Source organism: Hylobates moloch, unplaced genomic scaffold (genome assembly GCF_009828535.3).
Source record: "Hylobates moloch isolate HMO894 unplaced genomic scaffold, HMol_V3 SCAFFOLD_4, whole genome shotgun sequence".
Classification (NCBI taxonomy): Eukaryota; Metazoa; Chordata; class Mammalia; order Primates; family Hylobatidae; genus Hylobates; species Hylobates moloch.
In genome coordinates this window covers 27,696,595-27,710,532 of record NW_026652279.1, presented here as the reverse complement: position 1 = coordinate 27,710,532, position 13,938 = coordinate 27,696,595, and the positions used below count along the sequence as shown (strand labels likewise).

The 13,938-nt window shown below is 50.0% G+C and overlaps 1 protein-coding gene across 13 annotated transcripts in view; it reads left to right on the top strand.

Moving 5' to 3' along the window:
- Positions 1 to 13,938, top strand: part of ATP2B2 (ATPase plasma membrane Ca2+ transporting 2) — a 390,019-nt gene that overhangs the window by 85,100 nt on the left and 290,981 nt on the right. For 8 of the 13 annotated variants that reach the window (XM_032149713.2, XM_032149709.2, XM_032149708.2 and 5 more), the window contains exon 2: positions 1,707 to 1,751. The gene's annotated coding sequence lies outside the window, so the exon portion shown is untranslated. Of the gene's footprint in view, positions 1 to 1,706; positions 1,752 to 4,654; positions 4,861 to 13,938 lie in introns of those variants that run through there. The other 5 variants (XM_032149703.2, XM_058437262.1, XM_058437260.1 and 2 more) reach the window with 2 other exon arrangements.

Genomic DNA, 13,938 nt, shown 5'->3' with positions numbered 1-13,938 from the left:
GGTTGGCCTTATTAGTAAGATTGCTATTGTCAAAGGGAGCTAACTCCAGTCTCCTGACATGGCTACGGCCTCACGGATCCCAGGCCAGAAGGAAGGGACAGCCTGGTGAGCAAACAAAACACTGGCACTGCCACTCTCTGGCTGTGTGGCTGCTGCAAACTCCACCCTTCTCCTGACCTCAGTTTCCCCATCTATACAAAGCAGGTGCTGGAGCTGATAATCACTTCTAGCTCCAGGTTCCAAGAAACCCTGCATTTGGCTGCCTTTTGTCGGGCTCGAGTTTTTCCCAGAAAAGATTTGGGGTGGGGAGCTCTGGGGCTCCCAAGCTGGCCCCATGACTGCTCTGTGTTGGCCTCGTGGCTGTGGGTTCCCTGCAACTCTGCTCCTGGATCTCTGTGAACTCTGGGATGGGCTGTTTTTCTGGGAAGGGGACAGGCTGGCTCAACAGTGGGAGGAATTTGAAGGGTGTGCAGTAGAAGAGAACAGGCTGGAGGGAGGCGGAAGGGAGGATCAGGGCCCAGCAAGCTCCAGGTGCTAAGGTGAGGGTGGCAAGGGTGGGGTGCCAGAGGACAGAGCAAAAGCTCAGGCTCAGGCCAGCTGAGCAGCACAGCAGGGCTCAGGAGGGCTCGGCACCAAGTGCCCAGTGCCAACTCATAGTCAGTGAGGTAGAATGGAGCCTTCAGACACTTTTTAGGACCTGGTTAGCCCTGGATTGGGGCCTGAGGATGTGAGCCCTGTGAGTAGGACACAGGGAGGCAAGGCCACTGTGCTGGAGGCCTGCCATTTGCCCCTCAGGATCTGCTCAGCACTGTTATCCTGCCTGCTGTGTGTCCAGGGAGGTGGCTGGTAGGGGCTGCACCAATGGGCTCCCTCTCCCTCTGGCTTCCTGTTAGGTCTGGCGAGACATAGAGTGACCGGGAGAGAAGTTAGAGTATGTAGCCCCCCAACTCCCTCCCTCATGGTCAGGGTCCCTTGGGCTGGCTGCATGCTTTGATCACAGGTGACAGCTCCCATCAAGCATCTGCTCTGCACAGCCCTCTCTGGAAGCCACCCCATCCTCCCATCTCCTTCAGGACTAGGGGTGCAGGAAAGGAATCCCCCCTGCTTTCACTTGTCCCGGGAGCTGCACCGTCCTTCCGGGTTTCCCTACTCCTGCCACACCTTTGTAGAGTTCCTTCCTTAAACCCTCCTCAAATGACAGGGATACCCCCAAGTCCCTGACTGCTTCAGTCCCCAGAGCCACAGGCCAGGGATATTGGAAAGGGCCCCAACCCCAGACTTTGTCCAGAGCCTGACTTTACCTTCTCAGCCTTAATTTCTCTAAGGGACAGGCCCAGCCGTCTTCCTCCAGAGTTCTCAGTTTGTGTGTCTGGATCCAGCAAAGGGAGGGGAGAGGGGAGGATGCCCAACAAAGCCTGGGAGATTTGTCTCTAGGAAGGAGGCACAACTGAGCTGTGCAGGTCACAGCATCAGACACCAGAGCAGAGGGGAGCCCATCCTGCTGGCACCTGGCCCAGAGATGTGGTCCTCCCCAGTGGAGCCAGAAAGCCTGACTTTTGCATGAAATCCTCCAGTTTCTCTACTGGGATTGGCTCAAACAGTACATTTAAAACTGTTTCGGTGAGATCTGAATCCCTGGCCCCCAGTTTGTGACTTGGAAAATGCAAGCCCCCTTAACGTGCTTTTCTGATCTCGTTTTCTCTTAGGGTTCCCTGCACTTAGAGCGTGGACTGTGAACCCCCAAGGAGACGGTGAGTGTGAGAGCCATGAGCCCTGGTTCACCTGGGGGCACCTGTAGAAGCCCACTAGCATCTGTGTGCACCCAGAGCTTCTGGCAGCCTTGATTTAGAAATGCCCAGTTTGCAAACCGCCTCTCTGCGAAATCATCCACCCCCGTTGCCCAACGCCCAGCCTCCCTACCCCACTTCCCAAAACTGAAGCCCTCGGCAGTGGCTTTCAAAAACTCCTTCTATTAGTAAAGGAGGAGTAAAGGCAGAAGCAGGTCTGAAAGCTGCAATTCGGGCTTATTTCCAGCGGGTGACCGCCTCCCCGGTCCTCGCAGAGCCTACGCATTGCCACTTTACCTTGGTGTGATATTCCACCAAAAGAGAAGTGCGCTCGGCTTACTAAATGTCCTTTTGAGATAAAGAGCAATATTCCTGTGTGGGCTCTGTGGCTGTCATATCTGTTATCCGCATGTCAGTATCTTTTAACACCATCAGATGGTTTTTCAATTATTATCTCCCTGAGGTCAGTCCACTGAGGGGTGTCTTTGGTTTGAAGCCTTGAGAAGGGGGAGCCTGGGTGGGGCCTGGGAGCCTGCAGAGGTCCTTGGAGCTCAGTGGCCTTTTGAATTGAGCTGGCTCTGGGACCGCAGTCTTTGGCCTCTGTCTCGGGTTGATGGGGCCACTGTGGGCCAGCCCGAAACCCTCGCCATCATGGTGTCCCTGAGAAAACAAGCTTGAGGCTCTGAACCATCTGTTTACAAACAAGTCTTAGGAGACACAGCCCCTTTACCCTGGGGGACTATTGGGAGTTCTCTGGAATGGGCCACAGCGGATCCCCTGCCAGTGGCTCTGGGGTGGCACTTCCCTGACAACCTTGGGGGTGGGTGTGTGTGGAACTGGCTTCCTTCCTAGGCTGAATTAGCCGCTGCTCCAAGGTTTGACAAGAGAGAGCCTGCCCCACCCAACGCCCCCTCCCCACAGAACTGTCACAGTGCCCAAATCACCACCTTGTTTGTCGCTCCTTGGAAGAGGATGGGGGAAGAAACCTTGAAAGCTTCCATCAAAATATCATCTATAGGTTAGCTGTGGTTACTTCTAAGTTTAGAGATTATGGGCAATTTGCGTTTTCTGTGTTTTCTAAGTTTTATGTAATAAGCACATGTTTCTTTCATGGTTTTTTCCCAAGTGCTCTCTGGGGAGGTCTAGAAACCCATGGGCATGCATGTGTGTTGTAGAAGTGATCTGACCAGATTGGCCCCAGAAGACAGCAGGGCTCTGGGAACTGGGACGTGGGTACCTTTTGATGGAAATGCAAAAGGTGATGCTGGGGAGAGACCAAAGAGCGGGCAGGGGCGAAGCATGCCTCCTTCTCCGATTTTGCTGCCGTTGTGAGCTAAAGACCCAAAGCATGATAATTTTCTGAAAATAACGTGGACTTGATCTGTCACTTCTGTTCCACTGCTCATCACCTCAATAGCCTTGTCTCTTCCTCTCCACACTCAGCTCCTCCCAAGGCAGGGCCTTGTCTCCTTGTTCATGCCTGGGGCTCAGCGAGGTGCTAATTTGCATGGAAACTGGTATTTGCCGTGCCCTACCACGTGCCAGGCACAGTACTAAGGATCACCTCTTACATAGGTTCATCCTGAGAACAAGACGCAATGATTATTCCTGTTCTGCAGGCGAGGAGACTGAGGCTCAGAGAAGTGAAGTGACTTGCCCAAAGTCACTTGCCCATTAAGATGCAGGACTGGAACCCAGTCCATCTGACTTCAAATACCTTATTTTGCCACCACATCCCTGCAGAAACAGCAGTACATTTGTAAAAGACTGGACAATGGATAAAACAATGTATTCATAATTTCACTTCCCTGCCACGGCATGTTTGGGGTATTTTTGCTCTCCTTCCTGCTTTTATCTATATACGTATTTTCTTTGACGGTCTCATTAGTGCATCCTTGTCTGGGCTGTTACACAGCTGTGGCTATTCTAGTAGGGTCAACACAGCAATGAGGGTTTGTGTCCCAGATGAGCAAATGTCCAGGTGGGTATGTTGGCCATCACCTGGTGAGGGCCAGGTGGGCCACACCAGCTCGTGCTCCCTTGGGGCACACACCAGCTTTGCGTCTTCCTGGTCCCGCACACCCAGTACCTCATGTTGCTGGCAAGATGGGAAGGCAAAACAGCACACCCAGGGCTGGATCTGGGAGCCATCCTGCTGCTGCCCTGCTCAGCAGCTTGTCCCTGTGTGAAAACCAGCACTCACAGACCCTCTGGAATAACGGCTAAGCCCTTGGTCTTTGGAGACAGGCAAAACTGAATTTCAATCCTGACTGCTTCCTTCTCAAGCTATGCTTGGCCTTGGGCACATGGGTGACTCTACCCGCTTTGTGCCTTCGTTTCTTCGTCTGTAAGATTGGTGTCCACTCCACAGAATGCTGAGAAAACAGCCAGGCCACCTCCTTTCCTTCCTTCCTAAGTAACCAGGCTCTCACCTGAAGGGCAACTTCATTTTAGCCGGGGATGGCTGTCACTTTCTTGTATTGACTATAGGCAGGTAACTTGGGTTTTATTTTGTTTGTTTCTTTTTATTTTTGGAAGATGTCTAAAATTATAACAGATACCCTAGGAATCTTTTAATATGTGTGATGAGAAATTGTTATACCCCTGAAAGTGGCATAACCTACTAGAAAGTTTTAAAGGCTTTTAAAGTTTCCTCTTTCAAAATATAAGAAACTAGTAATTTCACTTCTAGGACATTTGCCCTGAGGAAAAACCCAAAATGTATACAAAGATTGATCTACAAGGATGTGTATCACAGCAGTATTTATATTAGTTAACAACAGGAAACAATGCGAATGGCCAGCAGCAGGGAGCTGGGAGTCGGCTGTGGCGATATAGATCACAGAAGGAAGATTCTGGGCAGCCATCGAAACTGTTTTGAGATGAATTTTTAATAATGGAGGAGAAAATGTTCATATTTCAGTATTAAGTGTAAAGGCAATTTGCCAAAATTAATCCAAACTATATTTTTTTAAATAGGTAGACAAAAACAGAAGTAAGCAAGAGAGAAAGGAGTGGGGAGAGAGAAAGAGAAGATAGAAGAAACAGATACAAAAGTGTGGGAGGATAACAGGTGACTTGTTTTTTTCTTTGTGCTTTTCTGCACTTTCTAAATTTCCCCCAGTGGAATGTTCACTGTTTATATAATCACAAAGAGGAGTTAGAGTTAAGAAAAAATCCTCTGCCCCCACCAATGTGTGTGTGTGTGCACATTTTGCTAGTCAACTGTATAAGAAAAATGGTTATGTTGGCACTTTTCATTCTAAAGTGTTCTTTTTTGCAAAAACAAATTTTTTTATTCAAAGCCAATGTCAATGTCACATAGTCTTCCTTCTGTCCCTGGAGCTGCAGTTCTGAGAGAGCTGGCTTTGGGGCTGTATTCATGCATTCATGTTAGGGCTGCCATAACAAAGTACCACAGACTGGGGGGCTTAAACGACAGAGATTCATTTCTCACAGTTCTAGAGGATAGAAGTTCAAGACCAAGGTGTTGGCAGGGCTGGTTTCCTCTGAGTCCTCTCTCTTTGGCTCCTAAACAGCTGACTTCTCCTGTGTCCTCACCTTCCGAATATGTCTGTGCTCAAATTTTTTCTTATAAAGACACCAGTCAGATTGGATAAGGGCCCACCCTAACGACCTCATTTTAACTTAATCACATCTTTAAAAACCCTATATCCAAATATAGGCCCATTCTGAAGTGGCGAGTGTTAGGATTTCACCATATGAATTTGGGGGACACAATTCAGGCTGTAACAGGGACAGCTTGTTCCTGGTGAATGAGACTATTTATTTTGCAGAGCACTGAACTTCGAGCTGTAGTGGGACCAGGGGAGGGAGGTAAGTGTGGAAGGAAAACTCATGTCTCCATCCTTAAGAAATCTCTGGAGAGGTGTGATGCAGACATCTAAGTAGGTCGTGCACTTGGTTACCACCTTACCTTCCCAGCAAGACCCAGGAGCAACAGTACAACCATCCCAGCTGAGCCCATCCACCACAGAGTGGCTGCTCAAGGCCATAGCAAAATAGTTCAGCCTGCAAACATTAATTTTACTAAGAAACTCTCATGAAGTGAGAAGCAGCGAGTTAGAGATAAACAATTTGATAGTTGAAATGGGCTTCTGGACATTAAAACCTGAATATAAAAGATAATTTTTCTTAGCATCAACTCCAAAGTGATTTTGATTTATAAAATCATTGGTGGAGAGAAGGACTAGGATGAGCAAGTTGGATGTGGATGGTGATGGTTGCTGAGTTTAGCAGAAACAAAGCTTCACCTCTGTGGACCTTGACACTGGCTTAAAGGTCCTTCTGTCCCTTGTCAGCTGACCTTCTGAGATCACTGTGGGTCAAAACCACTCTGAGGGGCTGGCAGTTGGACTGTTGGAGATCAGTGTAGGGTGAAAGTGTGGCAAAGATACCCTCAAATATCTCTGCAAATGTCTTACTCCCTGCCTTTGCCTAAATCCAAAACTTGGAGTCATCCTTGACCCTCCCTTCTTTTCTGCTCGTGTCTTGGTTGTCATTGTCTTCTATTCACTTCCTGGGGGCATCACCAAATCCATGTCTTGCCTAGACCACTGGGTCAGCCTTCTGGTTGCTCCTGCTCCTACACCTGTCCCTGATCACCCACCCCATGGCAGCAGCCAGAGGGGTCCTTTGAAAACACAGATCTGCTCGCATCACTCCCTGACTATAACCCTCCAGTAGCTTCCTGATGTCCTGAGGCTAAAATCCAAGCTCTCCTGACAATAGTGGCTTAGAGTGCTTCTTGCCTCACCTCTGGCCTCTGATCCCACCAGCCCCTTGCTCTCTATGTCCAAGTGATGCTCAGCTTCCGTGTCTCCAATGCTTCTCACTCACTCTACTCACAGGGTAGAATCCAGGACCGTGCCTGAGATCTTGGAATTGAGGGGACAGTTGATTGAGAAAACAGCCGCATGACATACGACAACTTGGTTTCAGCATTTTTCTCTCATTCTGTTATAGCAAAGTCTCTTCTCTCAGCAGCTTTTCTGGGAGACTGAAAATTGGTCCCTATTCCTAGAGGTCTACTTGGTACTGACTCTTTATTTCTTGCCCAAATGTCCTGGGACTCCCTGCCCTGGTAGATGTTAGCAAGGGAGTCAACCAAATAAAGTCCTGTGGGCCTGCTCCCATCCTGCCTCTCATAGAACCCTCACAGCCACTCTGGGATATAGGTCAGTGGTATTACCATTATCCCCACTCTACAGACAACAAAACTGAGGCACAGGGAGGGGAGGCCACTTGCCAAAGCTCACCTAACTATGATGCGGGAGAAAAGATTAAAACCCAAGTCACGAGACTGCACATTCAGTGTATTTTTCTCATTTGTGTTTCTGTGTTTAATCTTGTGGTGATTTTTGAAGGAAATGACCTGGCGCATTGTGCTTTCAGAGCATTCGTTTGTTACCTACTAACAAAGCACTTTTTCTCTTGAGCTCAAGCTGTTGAAACTGTACAGCCCTACAGCGATTCCTGCCACATCTGTGTAAATAAATCCTTATAACAACCAGCTGGAAAGCAAAACGTTCCATGAGGTACCGGATCATTTATATGATACCTCTTCCAGCTGGCCAGTTTTCTTGGTGGCACGTAATTTATTCATTCATTCAGCAAATACATATGGAGCCAAACACTAGAAATATAGCAGTGAACAAAGTAGACGTGGTTCTTGGCTTCAGGGAGCTGACATTCTCCTAAGGGAGACGGACAATAATCAAATAAATAAATGCATGTGTAATATGCCGTAAAGGCTGTCAAGGAGAATACAGCTGGGTGAGAGGAGAGAAGGGGAGGGGCTACTTTATATAAGGTGCTCAGGGAAGGCTTCTTGGAGGAGGTGACCTTTCAGGCTGGAATGAGGGAATGAAAACCAAGAACAACATTCCAGGGAAAGGAACAAGCAAAAGCCTGAGGCAGGCTGAAGCTTGGGGTGTTTGTGGAACATCAAGGAAGCCAGGAAGGCAAAGGACAGCACAGGGGAGGGAGAAGTGAGGGGTGAGGTCAGAGAGCTAGGTGAGGGGCTGTGCCTTAATTTCAGGGGAGGTGGGGCACTCGAGGGTCTTGAGTGGGCTGGGTGGGTGATACAAGCTCCCCAAGCTGCTGTTTGGAGAGTCTGCTGCAGGGGGCAAGAATGGAAGCAGGGAGAATGTTGCCATTATCCAGGTAAGAGATGATGGTGGCTGGGCCAGGACAGTGGCAGTGGAGGAGAGAAGTGGCTGTGTTCCAAACAGCTGTGACAGTTGAGCTGACCTGACCTACTCTCACACTGGGGTTGAGATTAGAAGGAAAAAGAAGAATCAAAGGTGATAGAGTGTGCTTTGACACCAATCGTGTTTTATAAGTCATCAAGGGCACTAATCACCCAGAGCTAATGCAGACCCCACAAGTTAAAGGGCACAGTCCGCAATAAGACTGCCCCCATTTAGATGCCAACTACCAGGAGGGTCCCCAAGCTGCCTGCAGTTCTGACAAGCTGGTAACAAACTCAGGAGTTCCCACAACCCCCTCTGGTTTGATAATTCACTAGAATGACTCACCAAACTCAGAGAAGTGCTGCTTTTATGATTACCATTTTGTTATAAAGGATACAAATCAGGACCAGCCACACACAGGGTGAGGTCTGGAAGGACTCTGAACACAGAGCTCCCACACATTTTTCAGGGCATGAAATCAAGGCACATCACCTCCCAGGAACATCATTGTGTTCACCAACCGGGAACTCCACTGAGCTTTGGTGTCCAGAGTTTTTATTAGAGCCTCATCACATAGACATGATTGATTGAATCAACAGCCATGAGACTGAACTCAATCTCCATGCCCCTCCCCTCGGTGGAGGCCAGGCTGACTCAAAGCCCCAACTCTGTAATGGCATGGTTGTTCCTCCTGGTGCCCAGCCCGCATCCTGACTGATCTCATCTCTTAGCATAAACTCTAAGGGGTTCATGAATAACAAAGATACTCCTACCATGTGGGAATTTCCAAGGAGTTAGAGTTTGCCTTCCAGGAACCAGGGACGAAAGCCTGTCAAATTTTTATTATACAACCATATAACCAGGTGGAGGCTGGTGCTATTTACTAAGACTAGCAGAAGACCAGAGAGGGGGCAATAGGTTTGGTACAGGAAAACGGAGGGTAATGGTGTGGACGTGTTAACTTTAAAATGTTCATTGATATCAAAGTGAAAATGTGGCATAGGCAGTTGGAGTTATGACTCTGCAGCTCAGGGAGATATCAGTATATAGATCTTATTTAAAGCCATGGGGCTGGATAACTGAGGAAGCCAATGTCTTTAGGGAGAAAAAAAAGAGCTCACAGCTATGCCTTGAAGCGTCCCACACTTAGTGGTGGAGAGAGGAAGGGCCAGCAAAGCAAATAGAGGAGGATGGCCAGAGAGGTAGGAGGAGAACCAAGGGAGTACGGAGGGGTCCCCAGGCAAGTGTTTTGCAAGGAAGGGTGAGCAGCAGTGTCAAATTCTGCTACAGGCCAAGGAAGGGGAGGACCAAGAAATGGCCTCTGGACTTGGCAAGATGAGGGCAACAGTAATCTTGAGCTGAGTGGCTTCTGGAAAGGGGAGGTGACAAAAACTAATTGAAGAGGACTGAGGTGGGAACGGTTAGTGAGGAAGCAGAGACAGCGAAGAGCCCAGAGGGGCTGGGGGCCTGGGGAGGGGTTAAAGTGGGAGCTTTCATAGCACAGGTGTCATAGCACACCTGGTGGCCAGAGAGCATATGCAACACCTGCCATGTGCCCAGTGCTGAGCCAGGAGTTGTAGGTGTCTTCTGGAAGCTCAGAGTGTGGTTGGAGAGGAGAGATGGGAGTCGCCATCCATACTCTGGAACAGAGAGTGTAAAATGCGATGCCGGCCGGCAGAAATGTAGACAGGAGAAACCATTTCTAACTGGGGATAATCAGGATGGGCATAACAACCACAGCTATTTCTGTTGAGCATCTTCTGTGTACCTGGGAACATGCTGGGCCCCTGAAATGCATTCTCTTATCTAACACTTGTGACACTGGTGTTGTCTCCATTTTACAGGTGAGAAAACTAAGGCTTAGAGAGGTGGAGTCACTGGTCCAAGGTCACACCCTTAGGAATTGCCAGAGTTAGAAGTGAATGCCGACGGGAAAGGATGTTTATAGGCAAAGTTCAGTAGCGAGAGGGGACGGGCAGAAATGAGGACTCAAACACAAGAGTAGCCTATGTGAGTTTGGGAGATCCTGGGTGAGGATCAACTCAGAGCAGAAGTGGAACATGTGAGTCACTCAAAACAGGGACCCAGTGCCCCCCAAGCACATGTCACTGATGATGTGGGCTCAGGCAGCTCCTTGACCCCTTGGGCTGCCTTCCTCTGGCCAGGGGAGAGTGCAGATGTCGGTGGACAGGACTGAAGCAAGAGGGAGCTCGAGGGGAGAGGAGTGGAGGCTGAACGACACCGAAGTATCCCTGACCTTTGCCAATACTTTCCCACACCCCTCTGCCCGAGCTCTCCGCAGCCACACCCCAATGCCAAACATGCCCAGGCCAGGGAGGTGCCCCTGCTCACAGCCCTCACAGTTCCTTGTCTTTAAACAAGGTCAGAGGGCCTTGCCCACCCCTGCCAGGGAGCGTAATTATGACCTAAAACAACATTTGGGGAGAAAGCACTTCGAAGAAATGTCCCCCCAAAACCGGGAGTCACACCCTCATTCAGGAGTGGTGGGAACCACCCGTTCTAACAGGCAGAGGGGTGCAGGCGGACAGTGCCTCCTGAGGGCAGATTTGGAGCTGTTTGATTTGGAAATGTCTCTGATCTATGGAGACACCCCTGTGAGCCCTCAGGTTCTGGTTTCTCACCTGTGAAATGGGTGCATCCTGGTTGAGTCAGGCTGCGGGCTGCTTGCTGAGAGGGACTGCCAGTGAGCCCAGCCGGGCAGGATGCACTGTTATAACCTTGTGGGGTCACCAAGTGAAGCTCTCCAGCCTCTGCTGGGCTTGATACAGTCGCATGGCGTGCCAGGGCTGCAGGGCTCTTCCATGCCTCCCAGTTCTCAGATGGGTAGACCGAGGCCCAGAGAGACCAGCCTAAGGTTCCCTCCAGCATGTGTTGATATTTCCTTCCCAAATCTTTATAGCATGAAAGCAGAGGAGAGAGATATGAAGGGAGGGGAAAAGGAAAAGAGACAGGGAGAGGGATGAGACCCAGGAAGATATGTGGATTTGGGAGGATGGAGGCTCACTTTTGTTTGCAAGAAGGAAACTTGAAGATTGAACAAGGCCAAGAACATTCTTAATGTGGAACCTATCATTCCATCACTTTATCTGGAAGTCCATGACCCTACTACTCCATTCACCTCATACAGTGAATATGTTAGCGGTTTAGTTGCAGATTCTGAGGGTGAGTGGGCTGGGGAGGAGAAGCAGCTAGAAGCAGAAAAATGCTTAGTGATGCCGCCTCAAAGGCATGACATCCTGCTGTGCCTGGGCACATGTGTATTTGAAAGGGGCTCAAAAATTGGGGGTGGGGAACTGGGATGGATAGTATCCGTGATCTAGAGGCCGGCCATGAGTGAGCTGCACTTTCTTCCAACGCATTTAGGGTTGGGAGAAAGGCTCATGCCCTTCAGCTTCAAGGAATATGATCATCAGACCTCCAATGCCAGAGCTTGGAATAGTGGGCCAGACAAAAAAATATTTATACACACACACACACACGATATATATTTTTTCCTGTCATATATATATATGTGTGTGTGTGTGTGCGTGTGTGTGTGTGTGTGTGTATGAGAGAGGCACAAGAAGACAAAAAGAGAAGCAGGAAGGAGCAAAGGAACCAGGAATGGTCAGACTGAGTCAGGATTTTTCCAGGGCTGCGATGAGCCCATTGACGAAATGGAGATGGTGAGGTGACATCAGAAGCCCCATTGTGGCCAAGGATGGGAGAGAGGGAGCTGCAGTCCTTGAAGGGTCACTCAGTGCCGGGCCAAACAGCCCACTCCCCCATGAATTGATCAGAGACACTGCAGTGCCCAGCCCCTTAGGATGACAGTGATGTTCACCTCATCAGCCTTGAGCCATCTAAAGATGCTGAGAGTACCAGTGAGGGCTGCTGCACCTTGTGATTTTTTATGCATTCCCATTAAAACAAAACAAGACCCAAAACCTAGTTGGCAGAGAAGTTGGCTCTTAAAGGGTTAACCCTCAGTTACCTGGACCTCCAGGTAGGCCTCCGCTTGCACACACCTGTCAGAGGATCTCCCGCTGCCCATCCAGTGGCATTTCTATACTGACAAGTGCTTTACCATCCAACTCCCACCGATGGCCTCTGTTGGCTGACTTTCTTTCATTTTCTTTCTTTTTACACACACTTGGAAAGCTCCCGGCTTCAGCCAGGCGCGCCGAGGAGGCTCGGAGTAGCAGGGCTGATCGATGCTGGGAGGCTCCTTGTGGCTGTCAGAGCCGCAGTCCTGGGTGGGGGCGGCTGTGGGCTCTGCAGCAGCGGCTCTCTGTGTCTCTGCCATGCTGCTGGCAGCCAGAGCTCCAGACAGCTCCTTGCCCTCCAGACCCTCAGCCCAGAGTCCCAGAGCCCAGGACACAGGAGAGGCCTGCTCCTGGGGTACAGCTTGCGTGGTACACACCCAGGAGGGTAAGTGAGGGACGTGGGTGCAGTGGACCCACGGGGGTGGGGAGGGAGCCACGGGGCCCTGGGACAGAGCTGATAGAGCTGTTGGTGCCAGGGCTATGGCTGTTTCGACTGGAGGAGGAAACAGCTCAGAGTCCGTTCCTGCTCATTCCGTGAAGCAGCAGCAGGACTTGGCTCTGCCGAAACTCGAGGCGGCCCAGAATTCTGGGGAAGGAAGTTTGCTGTTGGCTTGCAGTCAAGGCAAGGCGGTTATAGGACTTCCCCAAAGGACCTGAGCTCCTTCACTCATTTTTACCAGATGTTTATTGAGGGCCTTGTGCATGCCAGCTCCCTGCTAGGCACCAGGGAGTTCAGTAGGACTGAAATAGGCCTCTCCCCAGCAGTGCCCCTAGTCTTGCCAGGAGAATAGTTGCTTAAATAACTGTAGTACCATGTGACGTGTGATAAGAGAGGGTCTGGCCAGGGGAGGAAGAGGCCAGTGGGGCCTCAGGGTGCTGGAGAAGATTTTACAGATGAGGAGCCATTTCAACCAGGTCTTGGCAGATGAGTAAGAGTTCTTCAGGGAACAAAGGGCAGCCAAAATCTTATGAGTGACTGCAAAGAGATTTGAACATACAAAATGTGGTGACAGGCTCGGCAGGTCTGAGCAGAGGCTGCAGAGAGCCAGCAAAGGAAACTGACAGGGCCTCATCACCAAAGGCCTCCAAGGCCAGTTGAAGGAGTCAGGACTTGGTCTTACAGACAGGTGAGAGACACTGAAGATCTTAATTTTTTTGTTAAGAGGTAAGGTCTCACCATGTGGCCCAGGCTGGAGTGCAGTGGCACAATCGTAGCTCACTGCAGCTTCAAACTCCTGGGCTCAAGTGATCCTCCCACATCAGCCTCCCCAGTAGCTGGGACTACAGGCACAAGCCACCATGCCCAGTGGCACTGCAGACTTTATAATGGGGGCTTGATGTGGTCAGCTTTGCATCTTAGAAAACTACAGTATGGATGGAGTGAGGAGGGAGACAGGGACCTTCCAGAGAAGAAAGCTATGACTTAAAAATCATAGAGGCCAGTGCTTAGACTAAAGCAGTGGAGTCAGGAGGTGGAGAGCAGGGGACAGCCCTGCTCTTTTCTGAGTTTGAGTGACAAGGGTCAATCGTGAAGGAAAAGGATGTGTCAGGGATGATTTCAAAGTGGACAGTGGGGCCTGGGTGGGTGATGCTGCCTCTTGATGAGAGAGGGGACAAGGGGAGAAGGAGCAGGTGGAAGAGAGAGGGAGGGAAGTCATAAGGTCAAATCTGGTCACACTGCGACCTGACTTCGATATAGTATCATCCCCCAGACCCCTGCCCTAGCAAGCTTCATGGTAAACCCTGGTGATGCTGAGTCAATGCCAGATTTATCATCCACACACCCTCCAAATCTACATGTGGTCACTGAACTTGTGATAGCCGCCACACTCAAACAGAAAGATTTCACCCTGCACCTACAGCAGGCTTGGCTTGGCCCTCGCTGCTTGG